Below are 25,952 nucleotides of genomic sequence, written 5' to 3'. Positions count from 1 at the left end.
GTTGAACCTTCGACATCGACACCAAGGATGCCCGGAACGACGATGGACTAGTAACGGGTACGTTTCTTCACAACAAACCGTATATTTCATACTTGTTCGATTCGATTACCGCTAGACGTTTTATAACCAAGGATTTGACTCATGCTCTTTATATTCCACCTCTTTCCCCCAGATACTACTTAGACGATTTAAGTGACCGACGGAAAAATATTGTGTGCCTATAAATTTTATTGGAGGAAATACGTTAAGACTTTTGACTTGACACCTATAGAACTAGGGAGCTCGGGACCTATTCGAAAAAAAAAAAAAAAAAAAAAAAAAAAAAAAAAATTGTTTCCCCATCATCTTGTATGGATTATTGTGAACTGAGTAATTTTCGGTTGGAAACCGATACCCTCTCCCTCGCATCCATGACCTCATGATTATTTGCACGAATCCCGTATGTTCCAAATCGACCTCCGTTCCGGTTATCATCAATTGGGGGTTAAGTGAGACGATGTCTCCTAAGCCACTTTCCGAACTCGCAACGTTAGTTGTAAATCTCTCTTAGTACCGCTTGATTTATTTAGGGCTCGCCCGTACCCATAAACCTCTTGAACCGCGTATGCAAATTCATATAGACTAATCTGTTATCGTATTTATAGATGACATCTTAACTTATTTAAGTAAAGAAGGAAAACGAACAACATCACCATCTTACGCTCGAACTTTTGAGAAAAGAGCAACTTTATACCAAATTCTCCGAGTGAGAATTTCTGTTGAACGAAGTCCAATTTTCTAGACCATGAAGTTAATGGTCAAGGCATTACAATCAATCTCGAAATCAAGCCACATGTAATCAGGAAACTCTCCCAACTCAGACTTGTATTCGTAAAAATCTTAGATCTCACCGGTTGTTACCGAAGATTCATTTCTGACTTTTCTCGTATTACACGACTTTAAATCTCTCCGCGATCGAACCTTGAGCGTGATTCTTCACACCAACATTTCTAGCTAAATTCGTACAACACCAGATGGGACTCAAATATGGAAATATTTCTACTTGGACGCCGAAAGGCATACTCCCTCGACTCGAAATCAACGGGACGGAAATTCGTTATTTTGCACGAAGAATTCGAATACTAAATTGTGGATCCGATCAATATTCTTGTCATCACGTACCACACTACATACCTCTGTTATTTCACCGTTACCGTCTGATATTACTGGAAATTAAGATAACACACAATCCAACGATACTTCACTCTTCTTTGACTTAACGCCCTTGTGTTTCTGATAATCGGTCAACTATTATTCAACCCCGAACTATACAACTACGTGTACTACCTCGTTTCTCTTTCAGACTTCAACTTTTGACAACTAGAGGCACGTTATAGCAACCTCGAGATGTAAACTCATCCTATTCTAAGTCCTCATTTCACTACTATCTTTACCGTTCGCATTTCCGTTTAAAGAAACTCCTTGTAACATTTCTCCATGGATAGAGAAACTCCTCATATTACATAAGTATTCGCCACGAGGGTGAATAGTCCTAACGAACATTTTTCGAACCCTAACTAACTTGTTCAAACGTATCTTAAGAGATTCTATTCCAACACGGTGTATCTTTGTCAATTATTTTGTATCGAAATACTCGTTTCACTTCTAGTTTTACAAGAAACCTTGGGAACCCGCTTAGACATGAGTACCGCATACCACCCACAAACTGACGAACCGAGCAAACGAACGATTTACGTCTTGGAAAGACATCTCACAAACTCGTATTGTCACCTTTAGTAGATCACTCTTACAACAGTAGTTACCACTCGTGTGTTCACGCGCACTTTTCGAAACCTTATATGACCGCTAATGTCATACCCCTGTTCATTTAACCAAAGCATCAACCACCGAAATCTGAACTCCATCAAGAAACAACAATTGAGATCGTTCAAGTCCGAGAAGGGCTCGAGACAACCCATTGTCGCCAGAAGAGTTATACCAAACTTAGAGGAGAACCTCACAAATCCCAGTGTGTAACCGCGTAATATTGAGAACCCGCACCTTGGAAGGGTGTAATCCGTTTCGGGAATCAGGGAAAGTTAAACCCGCGACATGTTAACCCTTTTGAAACCTTGGGGCGTATTGGAACCGCTCCCTACCGTTTAGAACTTCCGACTCAATTAAGTTTCCGTTTACCCTACATTTCGTGTAACAAACTTAGAAACGTGTCCTGCGGAACAGGAACGTGCAATCCTGCTGGATACATCAACTATCGATGACAAACTTCTCTTCATAGGAAAACCAGTTGAAACCGGGGATCGTAAAAACCGAACCTTAATGCAACGTAAAACCCTGACTATCCAAATTCATGAGAACCCTCAAGAACGTACTTTCACTTATTCATAGCATTGACAACGTAAAGTCTCGAGTAAGAGATATCGACTACTACTTCCAACTAAATTTCGGGACGAAATTTCTTTTGAGGTGTGGATAATGTAACATCCCGCATTTTTCCGTTAAATTATTTTAACGCCCGTCTTTTTCTTTTTAAATAATACCCTTCGTATCTAGATTCGTATCTAGATTCGTATCCTTTGTTATGTAACATTTTAAATATTCTCGTTGTTGGAAGATAACGTCTCCCGTGCTCTCGTGTAATTTAAAATATTCGATCGGTTAAATCCCGCACCCGCTTCTAAACTCGAGGGACTAAAATTGACACGGGGCAAACTAGTTGACTAGGTCAACTAGTCCACCCCAATCACCACCATTCAACCATCTCCCTCTCTCTCTCTTTCTCTCTAGCAAGAACACACACACAAACCCCAACTTCATAAAATCATCATCTAAATTCGGGATTGGAAGCAAACTTCAAAACAAATTACATTTTCGTGATCCTCTCTTCATCCTCTACATTTTGGTACCAATTTCATCGAGTTTGGGTAACTTTCTAAAAACTCTAGATTTCTATAAATTCGTGTTTTTGACTTGAAATTGTGTTAGTTAGTGTCTATGGCTCGTGTCTAGCATTAATATATGTTTTGTTTGCTCGATTTGTTGATTGGGAGTAACTAGTATGAACTTTGAAATGGGTGTGCTTAATCTTTGATTTTGGATGAGTAAATGTTGTTTAATTGTTAAAGTTCATGTATTAAATGTGTTACTAGCATCATTAGCTTCAATTTGATGTGTAGGTTGATTAAGAAAACTTCAAAAACCCGATTAAGGATTTTGTGATGTTTGACTAGGGTTTGATAGACTTTGAAACGAACTTTTGATGCGTTGAATACTTGTTAATGTTGTTAGTAAGTGTTTAGATGCAATGTATGCTTAATTACCTTCGAAACGGCATATCGTATGTGTAAATTGGATTCCCGAATCATAAAATACGTTTTACGAACTTGAAACTTTGAAAATGGACTTTTATTGATCACTTGATGAGATTTCGGCTATCGTAAATGATGTTTTTGTTTGATGATATGTGGTTAGTTGTATTGCTCGTCAAAATACCTTTCCGAGGATATAAGATACATGTTTTGGTTGTTTGCGGATCATAAATGGTGAATGTTTGATGTTTGGTTCGTGCATACTTTGAAAAACTGACCAGAAATCTCTGCCCAGATGGTGGCGCGGCGCGCCCCATCCCCGCGCGGCGCGCGGATTGGCCTGGCCAGATTCTGCTTTGTTTGGCGCATTTCACGCGAAATGTTTGACTAGCTATCGACCTCCGATTCACATGAAACTTGTTTTAATATACTTGTATATGAATATTTAGCATAGAAAAATAGTCCGGGACCCGACCCGAACGTGTTGACTTTTTTGTTGACTTTGACCAAGTTTGACTTTTAGTCAAACTTAACCAAACTTTTATACAATCGTTCTAACATGCTTTTGTACGTGATTCTTGCATGAAACTTGACAACGTGATTCATATGCTATACTATTCAAGTCGTATTGAGCCATAGGACTAATTGAACACATTTCACCCGACCTTGTGTCGTAACCGGTTAATTGATACAACTTATTTGTTTAGGTCAAGGCTAAGCAACATTCATGCACACGTTTACTTTGTGAAGTACATTTATACTCGTGCAATCAAAGGTGAGATCATAGTCCCACTTTTACTCTTTTTGAACTTATATTTGGGATGAGAAAACATAAACGATTCTTTTGAACTAAGTGAACACAAGAACGGGAAAACAAACATTCTACATACGAGTTTAGAACAAAAATCCTCAATTCGATTATCATTAGTTACACTTGCCGGGTGTAAGCGAGAACTTATGTTATATGGCCATATGGGTTGACAACCCTCATCCTTGACGGTTCGCTACCGTCTACGGATGAAATATATTTTCGAGAATCAGTGTTTGTTCTAGCACTATGGATGGGGTATACAATGGAAGGAATGTTAAGCTTTGATAATTGGGTGCTCGTGAAACAAACTTTTGGAATGTATTACTATTATTTCATTGATGCAAATCTTGTGGTTCACTCGTACTTACTTACTTAAACCTATGATGTCACCAACGTTTTCGTTGACAGATTTCTATGTTTTTCTCAGGTCTTGCACGATATGTGAAACATGCTTCCGCTTACTATTTGATACTTGCATCCGATGTCGAGTATACATGCATTTCATGGAGCGTCTTTTGACTTTACTTTAAACCGTGTCGCCTAGATTCCAATCGTATCTATAATGTTGTAACTTAACTTTTGGTTGAACAATTCTTGTAAACTTTGAAACAATCTTTATTTTGAAATGAAGGCGACATATTTTGGTCAAACGTTATCTTAAAGACTTATAATCAGGTAATGGGACCCACGTAGCCGACGCCGTCACTTGACGATTTGTCGGGGTCGCTACACATATGTCCAGAAACAAGTCATGCATTCTGGTTTTACTAGGATTACTTCCCATCCTTGGTCTTGTGGAACATAACCGTTATGGCCGTTGATAAGACAGCGTGTTGTAACGTCGTCAAAGGGACGAGGGTTACGTAATGTCCAACAGTCCCGTAACAATCTAAAAACCTCATTTCTTACCCCAATTACCGACTCCGTCACTTGTGGAAACGTTTTGTTTAATAGTTGTAGCCCGATGTTCTTGTTCTCACTTTGGTGAGAAGCGAACATTACTAATCCGTAAGCATAACATGCTTCTTTATGTTGCATGTTAGCCGCTTTTTCTAAATCACGAAGTCCAATATTCGGATATATTGAGTCAAAATAATTTCTTAACCCATTGCGTAAAATAGCATTTGGGTTCCCCGCAATATATGCGTCAAAGTAAACACATCGTAACTTATGGATTTCCCAATGTGATATCCCCCATCTTTCGAACGAAAGCCTTTTATAAACCAAGGCATTCTTGGAACGTTCTTCGAATGTCTTACAAACTGATCTCGCCTTAAATAGTTGTGCCGAAGAATTCTGACCGACTCTAGACAAGATTTCATCAATCATGTCTCCGGGTAGGTCTCTTAAAATATTGGGTTGTCTATCCATTTTGTGTTTTTATACTGTAAAATAGACAAGAGTTAGATTCATAAAAAAATACTTATTAATACAAGCAATTTTTACATATATCATAAAGCATAAGCACACTATATTACACCACACGAATACAACTATCTTATTCCAACTCGCTTGTTTCTTCTTCTTCGGTTTTGGTTCGTTTTGCCAAGTTTCTAGGGATATATGATGTTCCCCTAATACGAGCCGTCGTTTTCCACATTGGTTTAGAAAAACCTGGTGGTTTAGAGGTTCCCGGGTCATTGTTACAACTTAAGGACTTCGGGGGTTGACGATACATATAAAGTTCATCGGGGTTGGAATTAGATTTCTCTATTTTTATGCCCTTTCCCTTATTATTTTCTTTTGCCTTTTTAAATTCAGTTGGGGTAATTTCTATAACATCATCGGAATTCTCGTCGGAATCCGATTCATCGGAGAAATGGTAATCCTCCCAATATTTTGCTTCCTTGGCGGAAACACCATTGACCATAATTAACCTTGGTCGGTTGGTTGAGGATTTTCTTTTACTTAACCGTTTTATTATTTCCCCCACCGGTTCTATTTCTTCATCCGGTTCCGATTCTTCTTCCGGTTCCGATTCTTCTTCCGGTTCCGACTCTTCTTCCGGTTCCTCTTCGGGAACTTGTGAATCAGTCCACGAATCATTCCAATTTACATTTGACTCTTCATTATTATTAGGTGAGTCAATGGGACTTGTTCTAGAGGTAGACATCTATCACATAATATCAAACGCGTTAAGAGATTAATATATCACATAATATTCACATGTTAAAAATATATAGTTTCCAACAAAATTTGTTAAGCAATCATTTTTCAAGTAAACATGGTCGAAGTCCAGACTCACTAATGCATCCTAACAAACTCGATAAGACACACTAATGCAAAATTCTGGTTCTCTAAGACCAACGCTCGGATACCAACTGAAATGTCCCGTTCTTATTGATTAAAAACGTTCCATATTAATTGATTTCGTTGCGAGGTTTTGACCTCTATATGAGACGTTTTTCAAAGACTGCATTCATTTTAAAACAAACCATAACCTTTATTTCATCAATAAAGGTTTAAAAAGCTTTACGTAGATTATCAAATAATGATAATCTAAAATATCCTGTTTACACACGACCATTACATAATGGTTTACAATACAAATATGTTACAACAAAATAAGTTTCTTGAATGCAGTTTTTACACAATATCATACAAACATGGACTCCAAATCTCGTCCTTATTTAAATATGCAACAGCGGAAGCTCTTAATAATCACCTGAGAATAAACATGCTTAAAACGTCAACAAAAATGTTGGTGAGTTATAGGTTTAACCTATATATATCAAATCATAATAATAGACCACAAGATTTCATATTTCAATACACATCCCATACATAGAGATAAAAATCATTCATATGGTGAACACCTGGTAACCGACATTAACAAGATGCATATATAAGAATATCCCCATCATTCCGGGACACCCTTCGGATATGATATAAATTTCGAAGTACTAAAGCATCCGGTACTTTGGATGGGGTTTGTTAGGCCCAATAGATCTATCTTTAGGATTCGCGTCAATTAGGGTGTCTGTTCCCTAATTCTTAGATTACCAGACTTAATAAAAAGGGGCATATTCGATTTCGATAATTCAACCATAGAATGTAGTTTCACGTACTTGTGTCTATTTTGTAAATCATTTATAAAACCTGCATGTATTCTCATCCCAAAATATTATATTTTAAAAGTGGGACTATAACTCACTTTCACAGATTTTTACTTCGTCGGGAAGTAAGACTTGGCCACTGGTTGATTCACGAACCTATAACAATATATACATATATATCAAAGTATGTTCAAAATATATTTACAACACTTTTAATATATTTTGATGTTTTAAGTTTATTAAGTCAGCTGTCCTCGTTAGTAACCTACAACTAGTTGTCCACAGTTAGATGTACAGAAATAAATCGATAAATATTATCTTGAATCAATCCACGACCCAGTGTATACGTATCTCAGTATTGATCACAACTCAAACTATATATATTTTGGAATCAACCTCAACCCTGTATAGCTAACTCCAACATTCACATATAGAGTGTCTATGGTTGTTCCGAAATATATATAGATGTGTCGACATGATAGGTCGAAACATTGTATACGTGTCTATGGTATCTCAAGATTACATAATATACAATACAAGTTGATTAAGTTATGGTTGGAATAGATTTGTTACCAATTTTCACGTAGCTAAAATGAGAAAAATTATCCAATCTTGTTTTACCCATAACTTCTTCATTTTAAATCCGTTTTGAGTGAATCAAATTGCTATGGTTTCATATTGAACTCTATTTTATGAATCTAAACAGAAAAAGTATAGGTTTATAGTCGGAAAAATAAGTTACAAGTCATTTTTGTAAAGGTAGTCATTTCAGTCGAAAGAACGACGTCTAGATGACCATTTTAGAAAACATACTTCCACTTTGAGTTTAACCATAATTTTTGGATATAGTTTCATGTTCATAATAAAAATCATTTTCTCAGAATAACAACTTTTAAATCAAAGTTTATCATAGTTTTTAATTAACTAACCCAAAACAGCCCGCGGTGTTACTACGACGGCGTAAATCCGGTTTTACGGTGTTTTTCGTGTTTCCAGGTTTTAAATCATTAAGTTAGCATATCATATAGATATAGAACATGTTTTAGTTTATTTTAAAAGTCAAGTTAGAAGGATTAACTTTTGTTTGCGAACAAGTTTAGAATTAACTAAACTATGTTCTAGTAATTACAAGTTTAAACCTTCGAATAAGATAGCTTTATATATATGAATCGAATGATGTTATGAACATCATTACTACCTTAAGTTCCTTGGATAAACCTACTGGAAAAGAGAAAAATGGATCTAGCTTCAACGGATCCTTGGATGGCTTGAAGTTCTTGAAGCAGAATCATGACACGAAAACAAGTTCAAGTAAGATCATCACTTGAAATAAGATTGTTATAGTTATAGAAATTGAACCAAAGTTTGAATATGATTATTACCTTGTATTAGAATGATAACCTACTATAAGAAACAAAGATTTCTTGAGGTTGGATGATCACCTTACAAGATTGGAAGTGAGCTAGCAAACTTGAAAGTATTCTTGATTTTATGTAACTAGAACTTGTAGAATATATGAAGAACACTTAGAACTTGAAGATAGAACTTGAGAGAGATCAATTAGATGAAGAAAATTGAAGAATGAAAGTGTTTGTAGGTGTTTTTGGTCGTTGGTGTATGGATTAGATATAAAGGATATGTAATTTTGTTTTCATGTAAATAAGTCATGAATGATTACTCATATTTTTGTAATTTTATGAGATATTTCATGCTAGTTGCCAAATGATGGTTCCCACATGTGTTAGGTGACTCACATGGGCTGCTAAGAGCTGATCATTGGAGTATATATACCAATAGTACATACATCTAAAAGCTGTGTATTGTACGAGTACGAATACGGGTGCATACGAGTAGAATTGTTGATGAAACTGAACGAGGATGTAATTGTAAGCATTTTTGTTAAGTAGAAGTATTTTGATAAGTGTATTGAAGTCTTTCAAAAGTGTATAAATACATATTAAAACACTACATGTATATACATTTTAACTGAGTCGTTAAGTCATCGTTAGTCGTTACATGTAAGTGTTGTTTTGAAACCTTTAGGTTAACGATCTTGTTAAATGTTGTTAACCCAATGTTTATAATATCAAATGAGATTTTAAATTATTATATTATCATGATATTATCATGTATGAATATCTCTTAATATGATATATATACATTAAATGTCTTTACAACGATAATCGTTACATATATGTCTCGTTTAAAAATCATTAAGTTAGTAGTCTTGTTTTTACATATGTAATTCATTGTTAATATACTTAATGATATGTTTACTTATCATAGTATCATGTTAACTATATATATATATATCCATATATATGTCATCATATAGTTTTTACAAGTTTTAACGTTCGTGAATCACCGGTCAACTTGGGTGGTCAATTGTCTATATGAAACATATTTCAATTAATCAAGTCTTAACAAGTTTGATTGCTTAACATGTTGGAAACATTTAATCATGTAAATATCAATCTCAATTAATATATATAAACATGGAAAAGTTCGGGTCACTACAAAATGAGAAAGATTTCTTGAGGTTGGATGATCACTTTACAAGATTGGAAGTAAGCTAGCAAACTTGGAAGTATTCTTGATTTTATGAAACTAGAACTTATAGAATTTATGAAGAACACTTAGAACTTGAAGATATAACTTGAGAGAGATCAATTAGATGAAGAAAATTGAATAATGAAAGTGTTTTTAGGTGTTTTTGGTCGTTGGTATATGGATTAGATATAAAGGATGTGTAATTTTGTTTACATGTAAATAAGTCATGAATGATTACTCATATTTTTGTAATTTTATGAGATATTTCATGCTAGTTGCCAAATGATGGTTCCCACATGTGTTAGGTGACTCACATGGGCTACTAAGAGCTGATCATTGGAGTGTATATACTAATAGTACATACATCTAAAAGATGTGTATTGTACGAGTACGGGTGCATACGAGTAAAATTGTTGATGAAACTGAACGAGGATGTAATTGTAAGCATTTTTGTTAAGTAAAAGTATTTTGATAAGTGTCTTGAAGTCTTTCAAAAGTGTATTAATACATATTAAAACACTACATGTATATACATTTTAACTGAGTCGTTAAGTCATCGTTAGTCGTTACATGTAAATGTTGATTTGAAACCTTTAAGTTAACGATCATGTTAAATGTTGTTAACCCAATGTTTATTATATCTAATGAGATGTTAAATTATTATATTATCATGATATTATGATATATTAATATATCTTAGTATGATATATATATACAGTTAAATGTTGTTACAACAATAATCGTTACATATATGTCTCGTTTCGAAATCATTAAGTTAGTAGTCTTGTTTTTACATATGTAGTTCATTGTTAATACACTTAATGACATGTTTACTTATCATTTATAATGATTAAACATAGTGTATCAATATCTTAATATGATTCATATGTATTTAGTAAGATGTTGTTATAACGATAATCGTTATATATACCGTTTCGAGTTTATTAATTCAATAAATTCAATTTTATGTATATAACTCATTGTTAAAATACCTAATGAGATACTTACTTATCATAATATCATGTTAACTATATATATAATCATATATATGTCATCATGTAGTTTTTACAAGTTTTAACGTTCGTGAATCACCGGTCAACTTGGGTGGTCAATTGTCTATATGAAACCTATTTCAATTAATCAAGTCTTAACAAGTTTGATTGCTTAACATGTTGGAAACACTTAATCATGTAAATATCAATTTCATTTAATATATATAAACATGGAAAAGTTCGGGTCACTACAGCAAATGGGAAAACCCCACTACTTCTACTCATATTCGCCAATTTTTAGGCCTCGTCGGTTACTATCGTAGATTCATCGAAGGTTTCTCTTTGATTTCACGTCCTTTAACCGCGGTAACTCACAAAGGGAAGAAATTCATTTGGGCGTCCGAACAAGAGTTGGGATTCCAAACCTTGAAGCAGAAATTAACCACTGCACCTATTTTATCCCTTCCCGAAGGCAATGATGATTTTGTTGTATATTGCGATGCCTCAAAACATGATTTTGGGTGCGTATTGATGCAACAAAATAAGGTTATTGCGTACACCTCTCGACAACTGAAGATTCACGAACGAAACTACACGACACACGATCTCGAACTTGGTGCTGTTGTCTTTGCACTCAAATTGTGGAGACACTATCTTTACGGAACCAAAAGTACCATCTTCACCGACCACAAAAGCCTCAAACACATTTTCGATCAAAAATAACTGAACATGAGACAACGACGGTGGATCGAAACATTGAATGATTATGATTGTGAACTCCGTTACCATCCTGGCAAGGCAAATGTTGTAGCCGATGCCTTGAGCCGAAAGGAAAGAATGGTACATCTTCGTGTCCGAGCCTTAAACATCACCATTCACACAAATCTCAATAGCCAAATCCGTGTAGCCCAAGAGGAGGCTCTCACAGAGGAGAATATTTCTCAAGAACACTTGAACATTCTCGTCTCTCGATTCGAAGTTAAAGAGACCGGACTCCGATATTTCGTCGAAAGAATTTGGGTGCCTAGTTATGGGGATTTACGAAGCCTTATTCTAGACGAAGCCCACAAGTCAAGGTATTCGATTCATCCAGGAGCCGCTAAGATGTACCACGATCTCAAGGAACAATATTGGTGGCTATACCTTAAAAAGGATGTTGCTACTTATGTTGAAAAGTGCTTAACTTGTTCCAAGGTCAAAACCGAACATCAAAGACCATCCGGGTTACTTCAGCAACCCGAAATCCCGCAATGAAAGTGGGAAAGAATAACGATGGACTTCATCACGAAACTACCAAAGACGGTAGGCGGATATGATACCATCTGGGTTATTATTGACCGTCTTACCAAATCTGCTCACTTCCTAGCCATGAAAGAAACCGATACGATGGACAAACTCGCACAACTATACATAAAGGAAATTGTATCTCGCCACGGTATACCCTTATCGATTATTTCCGACCGAGATGCCCGTTTTGCTTCTAGATTTTGGTGTTTCTTGCAAGAAGCTTTGGGAACACGTTTAGACATGAGTATCGCATATCACCCGCAAACCGATGGACAAAGAAAATTCACGATTCAAACCTTGGAGGACATGTTACGTGCTTGTGTTATTGATTTCTGAAAAGATTGGGAAAAGCATTTGCCTCTAGCCGAATTCTCTTACAATAATAGCTATCACGCGAGAATTAAAGCAGCACCTTTCGAAGCTTTATATGGCCGAAAATGTCGTTCTCCTATTTGTTGGGCCGAAGTAGGTGAAAACCAAATCACCGGACCCGAACTCGTCCATGAAACAACCGAGAAGATCGTTCAAATCTAAGCAAGGCTCAAGACGGCCCGTGATCGTCAAAAGAGCTATGCCGACCTTAAACGTAAAGATCTCGAATTCCAAGTAGGTGGCCGCGTAATGTTGAAAGTCGCACCTTGGAAAGGTGTAATCCGTTTCGGAAAGCGTGGGAAGATAAATCCACGATATATTGGTCCTTTTGAAATCTTGGAGCGTATTGGACTCGTTGCTTACCGTACTTTCCACGTATCGAACCTAAGGATGTGTCTTGCTAAACCAGAACTTGTCATACCTCTCGATGAGCATACGATTGACGACAAACTCCACTTCGTGGAAGAACCTATTGAGATCATGGACCGTGAGGTCAAGAATTTAAAGCACAACAAGATTCCAATTGTCCGAGTCCATTGGAATGCTAAACGAGGACCTGAGTTTACTTGGGAACGGGAGGATCAAATGATGCAGAAGTATCCTCACCTCTTCCCGACTCTACCGTCTACCTCAGCTTAAAATTTTGGGACGAAATTTTCTTTAACAGGTGGGTAATGTAACGACCCGACTTTTTCGACTTTTAAATATACTTTATACTTTCACGAAACTGCGTATTTGTGCGTACTGAGTTAGATTATATTCTTGGATCATAATTCATGTTAATTACTTTCGTTAATGCCTTGCAACGTGTTATTAAGTACTTAGTTACTTAACTTGATCCTCGAATGCATTTATGACCGTAGGTGTCACTTATCGTTTAAAACGCGCTACGTACTTGGTACATGTTAAACTTTTGTCATAATTGGAGCATTATAACGACTTAATCATAATTGTTATTTATTAATGACAATTACTTGGCTTGATGGTTCCTTAATTATGCTTAGTGTTTACTAATGCTCACTAGTTAGTCTTAATGGACTTAACACCTTAATGGACCTAGCTTATTAAAGGTCCAACCTACTCAAGTAATGGACTCATTTAGTGGACTAATTAATGGACTAGTTAGCCCATTAATACATGAGACAAAATCCACTTAATATTAAGACAAAGTTTAAGCATGCTAGTGTACCATTACTTACACATTTTACGTATGATGAAGATGATGATGATGATGATGATGATGATGATACTTAAGACTTAACTTATTTACTTTTAAACTTTTGGGAATGAATTACTGACTCAGTAATCTTTGACTTAGGTTGAGGACCTTTTGGACCGATTTACTACATGCTTACTTTTCATATCGACTTTTACCGCACATTCACTGTGAGTTATAGCTCCCTTTTTACTTTAACTATTTTTGGGAATGAGAATACATGCGCTTTTTATGTTTTACATACTAGACACGAGTACTTAAACTTTATATATGTGTGGGTGATATAACGGCACAAACTTTCCCCTTAGCTCGGTAACGTTTTACTATTGGTTTATGAAACGGTAGACGCGAATCTTAGATATGGATCCATAGGGTTTGACCTCCCCACTCGGGCTAGTCGCGCTAGCATTTAACGGGTGTTTAATACTTCGTCTATTTTAACGCATTCGCCAAGTGTACTTTTAGGGGGTGATATGTTTTACTTTGTTAAGTTAGTTACCAAGTGCTCACGGTTAAGCATATACTTTTTCATACTGTTTTGAATACGAAATCTCGTGGTCTACATTACATTGTTGTTTACAATCAAACTATAGCTCAACAACATTCGTGTTGACATTTTAAAGCATGTTGTTTCTTAGGTGCTTAGACATTGTTGCTTCCACTGTTATAGACTCGCTGTGTTAGACTTCCGCTACAATGTTTAGAGATTTCTCAATCATGAAACTTTTATTTTACATTCACAACTTATGTTATTTTTCGAACTATGGTTTTGTAATGACCTTTGTGTCACGTAGTTATGTTAATGCTTTCTATTCGTAGAAGCACGTTATCATTTGTAAAACATTTGACGTTGGTAAAGACGTTATCTTTTCAGGAATGCAAAACTTGTTTTAAAACAGCATATAGTGTTGTAACTGTGTAATGGACCTGTTGTTGATGATCCGTACACGTTGATTTTGTACGGGGCATCACAGATATATCCGGTCGAGTGAATGTTAGAACTGTAATGCGCCTGCAAGGTTCCGATAGAGAGTGGGATCCTTAACAGGAGGACAATGGCTAGTGAGTTTGGCACCCGGTTCAACCGGGGTCCTGCAGGGATGACATGTGGGCATACCAGCCCGTTCAATAATCTCAGTGGCGTACTGTTTCTGGGAGAGAAACATACCAGACGCAGTGCGTGTGGCGTGGATCCCTAGAAAGTAGTTCAGGGGTCCGAAATCAGTCATGGAAAATTCCTTATGTAAGGCCGAGATAATCTGCTATAGTAAACATGTGGATGAAGCAGTTAAGATGATATCATCAACATACAAAAGTAGATATGCAGTTTCGGATCCTTGACGATAAATAAAAAGTGAGGTGTCACAATGGCTTTGGTGAAAGCCAATCCTCTGAGCATAACCTGCAAATCGCTGAAACCAAGCGCGAGGGGCCTGCTTAAGGCCATATAATGACTTCTGGAATAAGCAAACATGATCTCGGAATCTGGGGTCCCGAAACCCTGGTGGCTGATGCATGTAGACAGTCTCTGAGAGTTGTCCATGAAGAAAGGCGTTCTTGACATCTAGCTGATGAACAGGCCAGTGTCGAGAGACCACCAGACTGAGGCCAGTGTGTATCAATACCGGTTTGACAACCGGGCTAAAAGTCTCATCACAATTAATGTCGAACTGCTGGCTGCGCCCGTTAACAATGAGACGAGCCTTGTAGCTGCTCAAATTACCATCTGCAGTAAACTTGTGCTTAAAGAGCCACATGGAGCGAACGATGTTCGTGTCCGATGGGCGAGGCACGAGTGTCCAAGTACTGTTGTTAATTAAAGCATTATATTCATCAGTCATAGCTTGTTTCCAGTTAGGGTCGTGAAGAGCTTCAAGGTAAGTGCGGGGAATGGGAGATATGACGATTGTGTGAAGGTTGAGACGTTGAACCGTCTTGGTGGTACCAAGGCAGCTGCGGGTGATCATGTTGTGGAGAAAGACGTAGAGGAAGGTGTAGCCTCAGTAGGAGGAGGTTGTGGCTCCGGAATAGGATGAGGTGGATGCGTGGGGTCGGTAGCCTCGGTAGGAAGAGGCTGTGGCTCCAGAATAGGATGAGGTTGAGGTATGGTGTCGGTAACCTCAGTAGGAGGAGGTTGTGTCTCTGATGGAAGATGAAATGTTCTGGAAAAGAGATTTAGAGGAGGGTCCAAAAAGTCATAGGATGGTGGTTGAGTGGGTGTCATGGAACCGAATGGGAAGCATGTCTCATCGAATGTAACATGTCGAGAAAGGATGATTTTGTTAGTGGTAAGATCCAGACAACGGTAACCCCGATGATTGGAGGGGTACCCAAGAAAAATACATGGAGTGGAGCGAGGAGCAAGTTTGTGTGTGGTGGGAAGGTGAGGGTAGCAGAGGCAACCGAAGACTCGGAGAGTGGCAGAGTTAGGTTTTTGTTTGTAGAGACGGGAGTGCGGAACGTCATGATTGATGGCGGAAGAGGGAAGAATGTTAAGTAAGTAGGTTGCCATGTGGAGAGCTTCCACCCAGTAAGTGGGCGGGAGATGAGCTTGAAAGAGTAGGGTGCGAATTAGGTTGTTAATGGTGCGGAGCATGCGTTCGAACTTTCCGTTTTGTTGAGAGGTGTGAGGGCAGGAGAATCGGAGTTGAATACCATTGGTCCGAAGAAGTTGATGGAAAGCAGTGTTATCGAATTCACCCCCATTATCACATTGAAAAGCTTTGATTTCTTGGTTAAATTGAGTGCGAACAAATGTACGAAATTATATGAATGTGGTAAGTGCGTCAGATTTATTGCGTAATGAAAAAACCCATACATAATGCGAAAAATGATCAAGAAATATCATGTAACATTTGAAATCACTAAAACTAGAAACAGGAGATGTCCATAAATCTAAATGTTTAATATCAAAAGTAGCATTAACATTAGAACTAGAAACAGAAAAAGGGAGTCGCACGTGTTTTCCAAGCTGACAAGCATGACAAAGAACGGGGGACGACGATTTATTACAAATAATATCTTTATTAGAAATGAGTCTCTGAAAAACATCATGTCCGGGATGTCCGAGACGCTGATGCCATGTAACCGGATTGGTGAGAAGAGCCTATTGAGAAGGGGGAGAGGTGGGTGATGTAAGTGGGTAGAGATCCCCAGTGCTATCACATCGGAGAAGTAAACGATGCGTCGGATAATCTTTCACGGAAAAACTAAAAGGATCGAATTCAACGGAAACTAGATTATCACGGGTAAATTGACGAACGAATATGAGGTTTTTTATGATGTTAGGGGTTACAATTACATTATTTAAATGTAACGGTCGGTGGTCATTGGGTACGAAGCTATGACCGGTGTTAGTGACGGGAATGGTGTTTCCATTACCAACGGCTACTGATGAATATTTGCAATTATTAAAAACAGTACTAAGATTATTAATACATGAGGTAAGATGTGAAGACGCACTCGTGTCCAGGTGCCACTCGGAACCACCGTTATCATGGGTTGTGTAAAAACATTGGGCCTGCTGTTGGACTTGTTGTTGGACTTGCTGTTGAGCTTGAACTTGCTGTTTGATTAAAGCATTTTGTGCTATAAGTTGTTGTTGGGCCATAATAATATTTAATAGCTCTGAGTTGCTAGGGCAACCGGTACTCGTCTGATTTCTATCATTGCCGGTGTCTACAACCATTCTTATTAGTAACAAAAGGTTGAAAATGAGATTTAAAGAAGTATATAAAAGGAATAATTGATTATCCTCTTGCTTTTGTCTTGATATGAAAGAAGAGATAATAATAAAAAAAAAAAGTAATAATAAAAGGATGTTGACAATTTACGATTGGAAAAATGTGCAGTTTGTGTAGCTTTTGTGCTCCATTTGTCCTTTGTGTGGATAGTGGATATTATAATTGAAAAGAAAATTTTGAACAACCAATAGAAGGTCTACAGCAACGTAAGATTCACCTATGATTTGTAGGATTTAGATGATTTAGGAAAAGAAGCGTGGAAGGTAGAAGTCGTACTTGTGCGGCTGATTGGAGCAGAAGAAAAAAAAATGAAACCCTATAATGTTTGGCTCGATACCATGTTAAGTGTAATGTTTCATATATTGATTGATTGAATACCTTACATCATATGAAGGAATATATAGCCAAATAACCTAAGAGTTACAAATGGGCTAGGCCCAAGCAACATAATACATGGGCTAAGATAATGTGGCTAAATACTTTATCTAACAATGACTTGGTAAGAGAAATGATCTGAATTTTTTTTGTTCGCAATTTTTTTTCTCAGTTCTCGTTCAACATTTGTATAAGATCGGATTTGGAGTAAGCCAAATTACCTGATTGTAAAAGGTAATGGTCTTGTTCGGGAGAGATTTTTTTATGATTAATGTGTATTCTCCGAATAATACGAGACAACGTGGTGAATTATGGCTCATAATTCTTCACTTTATGGAGATCAACAGTGGTCTTTTGTTTTATTTGGCGATATTAATGAAGTCAGATCGGAGCATGAGAGAAGCGGGTCTAATTTTTACAATAGTTCAAGTTTGTTGTTTAATAGAAAAAAACCGACCGCGCGTTGCTGCGGCAGACGCGCAGCCCGTTTAGTACTAATTTTTTGTTGCATTAATAGCCTACACGAAACGGATATTTTGTCTCGGGTAGTTACTTAGAATTGGACCTGACCTTTCAATATGCTGAATCAGAACTAATGTGAATTACTAAAGGAATATTTTCTTGAAATATAGTATTTGAAAAGCGTATGCACCGTCACTTATGCCAATGCATCATTGCACACTGATCAGTAACCTTTTTTTCTATTTCTATTTTTTACTTCAACTAGAAAAAATTCGACCGCGCGTTGCTGCGGTTGTGTTTAACGCGCGGTCATATTTGTATATACGTTGTTTGGTACCTAATATATCTAGTAGGGTTGGGTTGTTTGTTGGACGTGTACGTATATGTATGAAATATAGCTCGAAATATTTAGTGTTTTTTTGACGATGTCCGTTTCGCGTATAGTTAGTCGCGTTGTGTTCGTAAAATAATATCGAGTTGAACGGTGAAAAATTTAGCTCGCACCGAGCGAGAATATAGGGCCCGTTATTTAGTGTTTTTTAACGATGTCCGTTTCGCGCATAGTTAGTCCCGTTGTGTCCGTCTGATTTTTTCGAGTTGAACGGTGGTCTCGGAAAAATTTAACTCGGACCGGAAAAATTTAACTCGGACCGAGCGAGAAGATAGGGCCCGTTAAAAGTACGGGTGGAATCATTTTCTTTTGTTTTTTTTAAAATTATATATTTACGCTTTTTACCCCTAAAAAAATAGAAAGTTGAGGAGTCGTTTTGTATATGAAGCCGAATTTGAGGTGCCGGGTGTAGTGTGAACGCAAACTTAAAACGACATTCGGATAAAACTGAAACTACGATTTTGCCCATGCATATTAGTATATAGGATAAGGCCCGTTAAAAGTACGAGTGGAATCATTTTCTTTTGTTTTTTTTTAAATTATATATTTACGCTTTTTACCCCTAAAAAAGTAGAGAGTTGGGGGGTCGTATTGTATATGAAGCCGAATTTGAGGGGCCGGGTGTAGCGTGAACGCAAACTTAAAACGACATTCGGATAAAACTGAAACTACGATTTTGCCCATGCATATTAGTATGTAGGGGTAATATCGTCATCGTTAACCTTCTCTTCAGTTTCATCCAATAACTGCATCATAAACAGACTTGGCTATGTTAATACGTAGTACATCAATAGTTATCATTATTTCCTTATTTGCTGGATTATGAATTATAATCATTTTGACTTACCTCATCAGTCAACATGACAGTCTTTGTTGTCTCATATATGCCTTTTATCTGATTTTTAGGTGCAACTGTAATATCTTCTTATATACGGCTTTTGACGTCTTCTAAATACTTTTGGCCAGTGTTTGATCATAGATGATGTTTTACAAAATGTATCTTAAAGCAAAAGCAATAACAGAAAGAGGTTATTCAAAAATTAAAAACATCAAAATGGATCTTCAACCTTCACATGGACTTCAGATTACAATAACGCATTCATAGCCGACGTAATAGATGAATCAGAAATATCACAATCCGGAAACTCCAGACACAATTGGGCAAACTTCGGGGTAAAGAGAACCGATGGCACTACTGCTAGTTCTTATAACAATTTCCCTACCAGGCTTTCATTGTGACACAAAGGGTAGTACAAAGCTTTTGTCTCTAATACTAACATCAAATGAACTACTTCTGCATTTTGTATTTTCCTTTTGCCTTTTCTTTGGTGACACTATAACGAATACCAAAATAGAACAGACAGAGCAAAACAGGAACTCCGTAAATATATAGGCCATCATATAATTAAAAATTAGTAACAATACAGTGTGATAGAAACTCAAAGAAGGGGACAACATCGACAATCAATAAAAAGCACCATAAAGTAAAAAGGAAAAAAATAAATAAACCTAAAGACATACCTGAGTGTCACAGCAACAAAATGTCACCAACCTAATAACAATCAACAAACCATCTTTATTTAACAATGAAAAAAGATAGAAGTTCAAGGTCAGACAAAATACAATACACTTATAACATAAGATAGAAGTTCAAGGTCAGACAATTTTCCATCTATAATACAGTGGGTTCGTACATAGTAAACAAAAAATCGCAAACGGTTCACATATTGTGATACGAACAACGTTTACACTAACAAACGTATTGTCAGTCACGTGTGAAAATTGAAATATAAGAATCTAATTATTCCAATTTCGATTTGATTGATACAAATTTTAACCCTAATCCGATTAAAATACAGTAATATGCATTAAAATATTATGTAAAAAATTTTTTGCTCACAATCATTAAGTCGATTTATGTTTGAGTTTCTATAAACATAATAGCAAATAATCACCATTGTTACAACTAACCAAATTAGTACTACAATTCTTATGATAACAAATAATCCCAATATCAAAACTTGGAGCAGGTACAGTTTCATAATTTATATAAATACTAAATACATAATCACATAATTCATATAAAAATTTTGGGGTTGCGATGTAAAGTGCCTACCTACATGTGAACATGAAGTTATTAAAAAACATAAAGCTCTGATCATTCCAAAACATGAATCTTTCGACACAAAATCATATTTTTCCCCTTTAAGTGTCATCTTATATTTTTATATGTCCATAATCTATTTTTAGTCGACCCCATTCTGTAGAATAGTTTTGACCCATAAACCATTTTGCATGCCCATTTGCCCACAACCAAACACATACAATATATAAAACATAAGCTTTGCCAGTTTAGTGAGTCAAAACAGTCTTTACGGTTGTAGCTCATCTCGAACACATCCCCATACATCACAACCTTAATAAGAACAATGTTAATTTATTTATCGATAACGACCAAACTCAAAGGCAAACGTACATAAAAATAAGCATTACCTGGGAATAGAAACAAACACTGATTCTATTGACGATCGCAAGTTCACCAGCAAAATACCAGAATAAAAAACGCAAACCTAATATCCACTTCAATAATAAGAAACGCATGAATAAAAACAGTAGCAACGAAAAGTAAAGAACAATCAAGAAGAACACAGATAAACAAACCTTTGACGAAGGTCAGACGTCAAAGTTATAGAAGCTCTGTTCGTTTTCCTAAACCCCTAACGTAATAAACTAACGATAACAAACGGCAAAAAATAACATATCAATCAGAGACACATTATTTGATACAGCGGTAATGAGTTGAAAAAATTTAATGGAGACACATTACCTTAGATTTCTCTGATCCACACATATAAAATACAACAACCTCTTGTAAAATTGTAATCAAAAGTTGTAATCTGCTTCAACCATAATTATAATCGGCTTGAGACATTGTTTAGAGTAGCTTTTCAACCTACACTTTAAAAAAACATTTAAGTTACTACTGTTATACAAAAACAAAACTTCAATCACAGCTATGATGGCAAAACAGGAACAACAAATTTAAAGCTCAATCCACACCATAAGAACTGCAATATGAAGAAAGTAGGGAGTTTTAAACATAAACTATACACATATCAAAATCATAAACATGATGAAAATCACACAGCCCACGAACATAAAAAAAATATTTTTTTGGTTTTTTCTTTATCTGCAATAACACTAACAAAAAGATACGCTAGCGAATGCAAATGATACTTCCGTCAATATAACCACAACCGTCATTAATACTGCCACTACCATACGAACAACCATGAAAAATTGGGGGAAAACCCCAAAATCTTGAATAGCGAACTTACCAACATGAGTTTTGAAGCAAACAAAGTAGAAAAAAAATTATAATAAGAAATTACCTCTTCAAGGACATATCAGCGTTACTTACGAAGACAGAAACCGTGGCGCAGTTGATACAAGACCGAAGGTGAATCGACGCAAACCCTAATTTTTACCCTAAATCATCACTTGACTTTAAAAACCCACGAAAAAGGAAGACGAAAATTGATTGATGCGAAGAAATGGAATTGATCGACCATGGATTTGGTTAATTGAAATGGCGAGGAGCAGAAAGATAGTATTGGAGTAGGTGGAAGGTTGGTGGCTATGGCGAAGCAGGTTGTTTTTTATATATTGCAGGGAAATGTCGTTTAGGGCTAGGTTGTAAAGAAAACGACAAAAGTGTGAGCGGTAAATGGCGAGGAGCAGAAAGATAGTATTGGAGTAGGTGGAAGGTTGGTGGCTATGGCGAAGCAGGTTGTTTTTTATATATTGCAGGGAAATGTCGTTTAGGGCTAGGTTGTAAAAAAAACGACAAAAGTGTGAGCGGTTGGTAGGATGTATGGATAATGGATAAAGGATAATTCTCTCATTCAGTCTAAATCCTGATTTATATATTTTATAGACATGTCGTTGGGAATCAGGAAATTCACATGGTCGAATAAAGTTGGATCGAAACTAAGTAAACTTGATAGGTATCTCATATCGCCTGGAGTGTTCGATGTTTTTCCAGGTTTAAAAGCATCGTTTATAGCGAAAAAGTGGTCAGATCACTCTCCGATCTTATGTTGTAATGAGAAGTTAAACTCATACTTTCGTTAATGGGTTGACAGATAAGGTTTTAATGATGTAATCCTTCACTCTTTGGAGGAATGTACAAATGAGTTGAAGTTTCTAGCAAACTGAAGGTATTAAAATCCGATTTAAAAGAGTGGATCAAGGAATTGAAATTAAATGAGGAGGATCGAATAAAACAAATTAATGAAAGGATGGAAAAGATTGATGTCATTATAGAAAATGGAGTTGTTAATGATCAGATGTTTAATGAGCGAATTTCATTGTTTAAAGATAGGGATGATATTCAGCATTTTATTACAGGGTTAAAGACTTAAAGCTATAAATAGACATACTTTCATTTTTTTCTCAATGTTGGCTATATAATTCAAAAAATATCAATGTAAGCTATATACTTTCAGAAAGTGTACTAATATGAACGGAGAAAACTTATTAACCGGATAAACAACTCAAGGATGACTTGGCATCCTACGTGGAGAATGATGTTTGTGATACATCGGAACAAAATTGAAAGTATATAGCCTACATCGGAACAAGACTGAAAGTATATAACCTATTTGTAGCCATAAAAAATGCAAAAAAATGTTAAATAATTAACTTTACCGGTTCAGCAGGTAACTGGTAAATTTGTGTACATCGATACAACTTTTAAGAGTATATAGCCTACATTGATAGTTTTTGGAGTATATAGCCTATATTGGAACAAAAATGAAAATATATAACCTATTTATGACTTTAACCATTTATTATAGGGACCTCGCACAAAAGTCAAGATTGAAATAAGAAGTTGAAGGTGATGAAAATTCAAAAATTTTTCATCATCTTTTGAAACAAAAAAGACAACTTCAATCTATTCAATGTGTGTGTAACGACCCAACCCGTTATCCATCCAAAAACGTGCTAAATTTTTTTTCTGGGACAGTTCATCTGGACGGCGTCCAGCTCTGAAGGACTGGACGGCGTCCAGCCATCTGGGACGGCGTCCAAATACACTAAAAAGTTCTGATCAGTCTTTCTTATACACGCGGGCGAAAAACCCGCTTCCCGACACTTTTAAACCAAAACACTTTCACAATATGTCATATGTCATAATAATTAAAACTAAGAGTTTTCCATAATAAAACCGAGTTTTACAACACCAGACCCACATCGACCCAAATTACCACAAGGTGACCATTTCGACCCAATTTAATTTATACAAACTTAGACCGAGCATGGGATTCGGGGTACGCTACACAATCCTAATCAAACCAAAAGCAAGTCTTCTAAAGCAAACTACGCAAGCTCACTAGTCCCCGCTCTTACCCGAGCCACCGCATCCATGCAATCTATAAAAATGTGAACAACGAGAGGGTAAGCTAATGCTTAGTGAGTGATAATATACTACATACATATATATGCATAAAATGGACACGCCACACAAATAATCAAATACCGCATACCGGAGCATCCAAGCATAAAGGCAAGCTAAACTAAGCATACCGTACAATCACTAAGCAACGAGCTAAAGGTACATCAACAAAATATAAGTTCACCAACGACGAGGTGAACAACGCCAATAAGCTACACCCGGAGGGTTAGCTACATCACAACAATGCATTAATATATAACAATATATAAACGCCCAAGGTTAACCCCTTAACCCAATACAGAAAACCGAATACGACAATGAAGATTGGCCGAACTACACGAGCCTTAGTAATCCGAAACCACACGAGATTACTATCTTCAACAAGACAACATCGAGGTTGGCCGAACTACACTAGCCTTAGTAATCCGAACTACACGAGATCACTACCTCAATAAGATGACCGAACTACACGCGTCACCGTGAATTCGAACTACACGAGATTCACTTCCGATAAGATGACCGAACTACACGCGTCATCGTGAATCCGAACTACACGAGATCCACTTTCACAATTTCAAAACCCACGGTCACGGGATTATAAAATCCACCACATCGGGGTTATCCACAACACAACAATATCAACCCTTCGCCATTGGGGTTATATACTCCACATCACAAACACGTGTGATAACGTACACACAAAACGTGTACCTCGCCAAAGGTGGTCAACCAAAACGCACAACCGTGACAATTGGACCTAAACGCAAGTTCATCAAATCCACCTATATGTGAAGTGAGCTCTATAACCGAGAACCACTTCACCCAACCCGCACCCATCCTACACATACACATGTACATAGGATATTAACACTCACCTTATCGCCTTGATGAATGCCACCGAATAATCCGCAACCCGTCATGGGAAAGTACCTATTCCATTATCACAAAACACACAACACAATTAGGGTTGACTTACAAACCAACCCATTTGACACTTAGTGCAAATTCGACCTGAATGCACTTTCAAGCACAAAACGCGCCCAAACTAACCAATAATCACTAACAATAGTGACAATGGTCCTAATACGCCAATTACACCCAAACACAAGTGTTAAACACTCGTCTTGCCCATATTGACACCAAAACCCTAATTCGACCCATTTCAAAATTAGGTAACCAAACACACCCAAAAGTGTTCCAACACTTCCATAATCACTAACCCTAGTGATTAAACTCATTTTCAAAGTCTAATCAAGGCCAAATCGTCAACCAACCCAAAACCCTCCAAATGACAAGAATAACTAGTCACCATAACTCATTTCATCATCTAAGAGGGTTTCACAACAAACTAGCTCAAAACCCTAACTTGAATATCAAATCTAACAAATGAAATTTGGAGTTTGAGCTTACCAATACTACCACAACGTAACTAGGAGCGAGATGAACAACTTTAGAACCCGAACTTTGGTGAGAATCCGACTCCTTCTTCTCCAAATCAACCTCTCTCTCTCTAAACTCTTACTCTCTCACTAGAACAAGATGAGAGGGTTTGTGTGGGTGTTAGTGGAGCAAATGAGGCTCCTAGAACTGATCTTGTGGCCTTAACTCGTTTCACATGTGAAAAATACCATTTTGCCCCTCTAAATATCTCAAAGTAAAACAGCTGGCCCGTCAGACAAATTGGACGGCGCCCAACATTCTGGACGGCGTCCAGTTCTTCACTGCTGGATGGCGTCCCCCATTCTGGACGGCGTCCCAAACACTGAAAAGGCAGAAACCGAAACAGGGTGTTACAACTCTCCCCCACTTAGAATCGATCACGTCATCGTGATCTTCGTCATTTAACCGAACGGACCACACCCAACGGTCCTCGAACATAAGTCCCTATCCGACTTTCCTAGACAATTCTTCCCAATGAATCATCCTTTAACAAC

At 36.9% G+C, this 25,952-nt stretch overlaps 1 long non-coding RNA gene across 3 annotated transcripts; it reads right to left on the bottom strand.

The window, feature by feature from the left end:
• Positions 1 to 19,264: 19,264 nt before the first annotated feature.
• On the bottom strand, positions 19,265 to 21,979 carry LOC139897548 (uncharacterized). Of its 3 annotated transcripts, none has more exons than XR_011776650.1 (7): positions 21,953 to 21,979; positions 21,388 to 21,513; positions 21,222 to 21,290; positions 21,054 to 21,140; positions 20,082 to 20,112; positions 19,408 to 19,894; positions 19,265 to 19,306 (listed from the first exon to the last, which is right to left on the bottom strand). It is a non-coding gene; the product is annotated as an uncharacterized lncRNA (long non-coding RNA). The 3 variants fall into 3 exon arrangements; XR_011776649.1 differs by having other exon boundaries at positions 21,054 to 21,130; XR_011776651.1 differs by having other exon boundaries at positions 21,054 to 21,130; positions 21,388 to 21,457.
• Between the last annotated feature and the right edge of the window lie 3,973 nt (positions 21,980 to 25,952).

The sequence above is a fragment of the Rutidosis leptorrhynchoides genome, chromosome 3, assembly GCF_046630445.1.
Source record: "Rutidosis leptorrhynchoides isolate AG116_Rl617_1_P2 chromosome 3, CSIRO_AGI_Rlap_v1, whole genome shotgun sequence".
In the NCBI taxonomy this organism is placed as follows: domain Eukaryota; kingdom Viridiplantae; phylum Streptophyta; class Magnoliopsida; order Asterales; family Asteraceae; genus Rutidosis; species Rutidosis leptorrhynchoides.
This window is presented reverse-complemented; position numbering and strand designations above follow the sequence as displayed.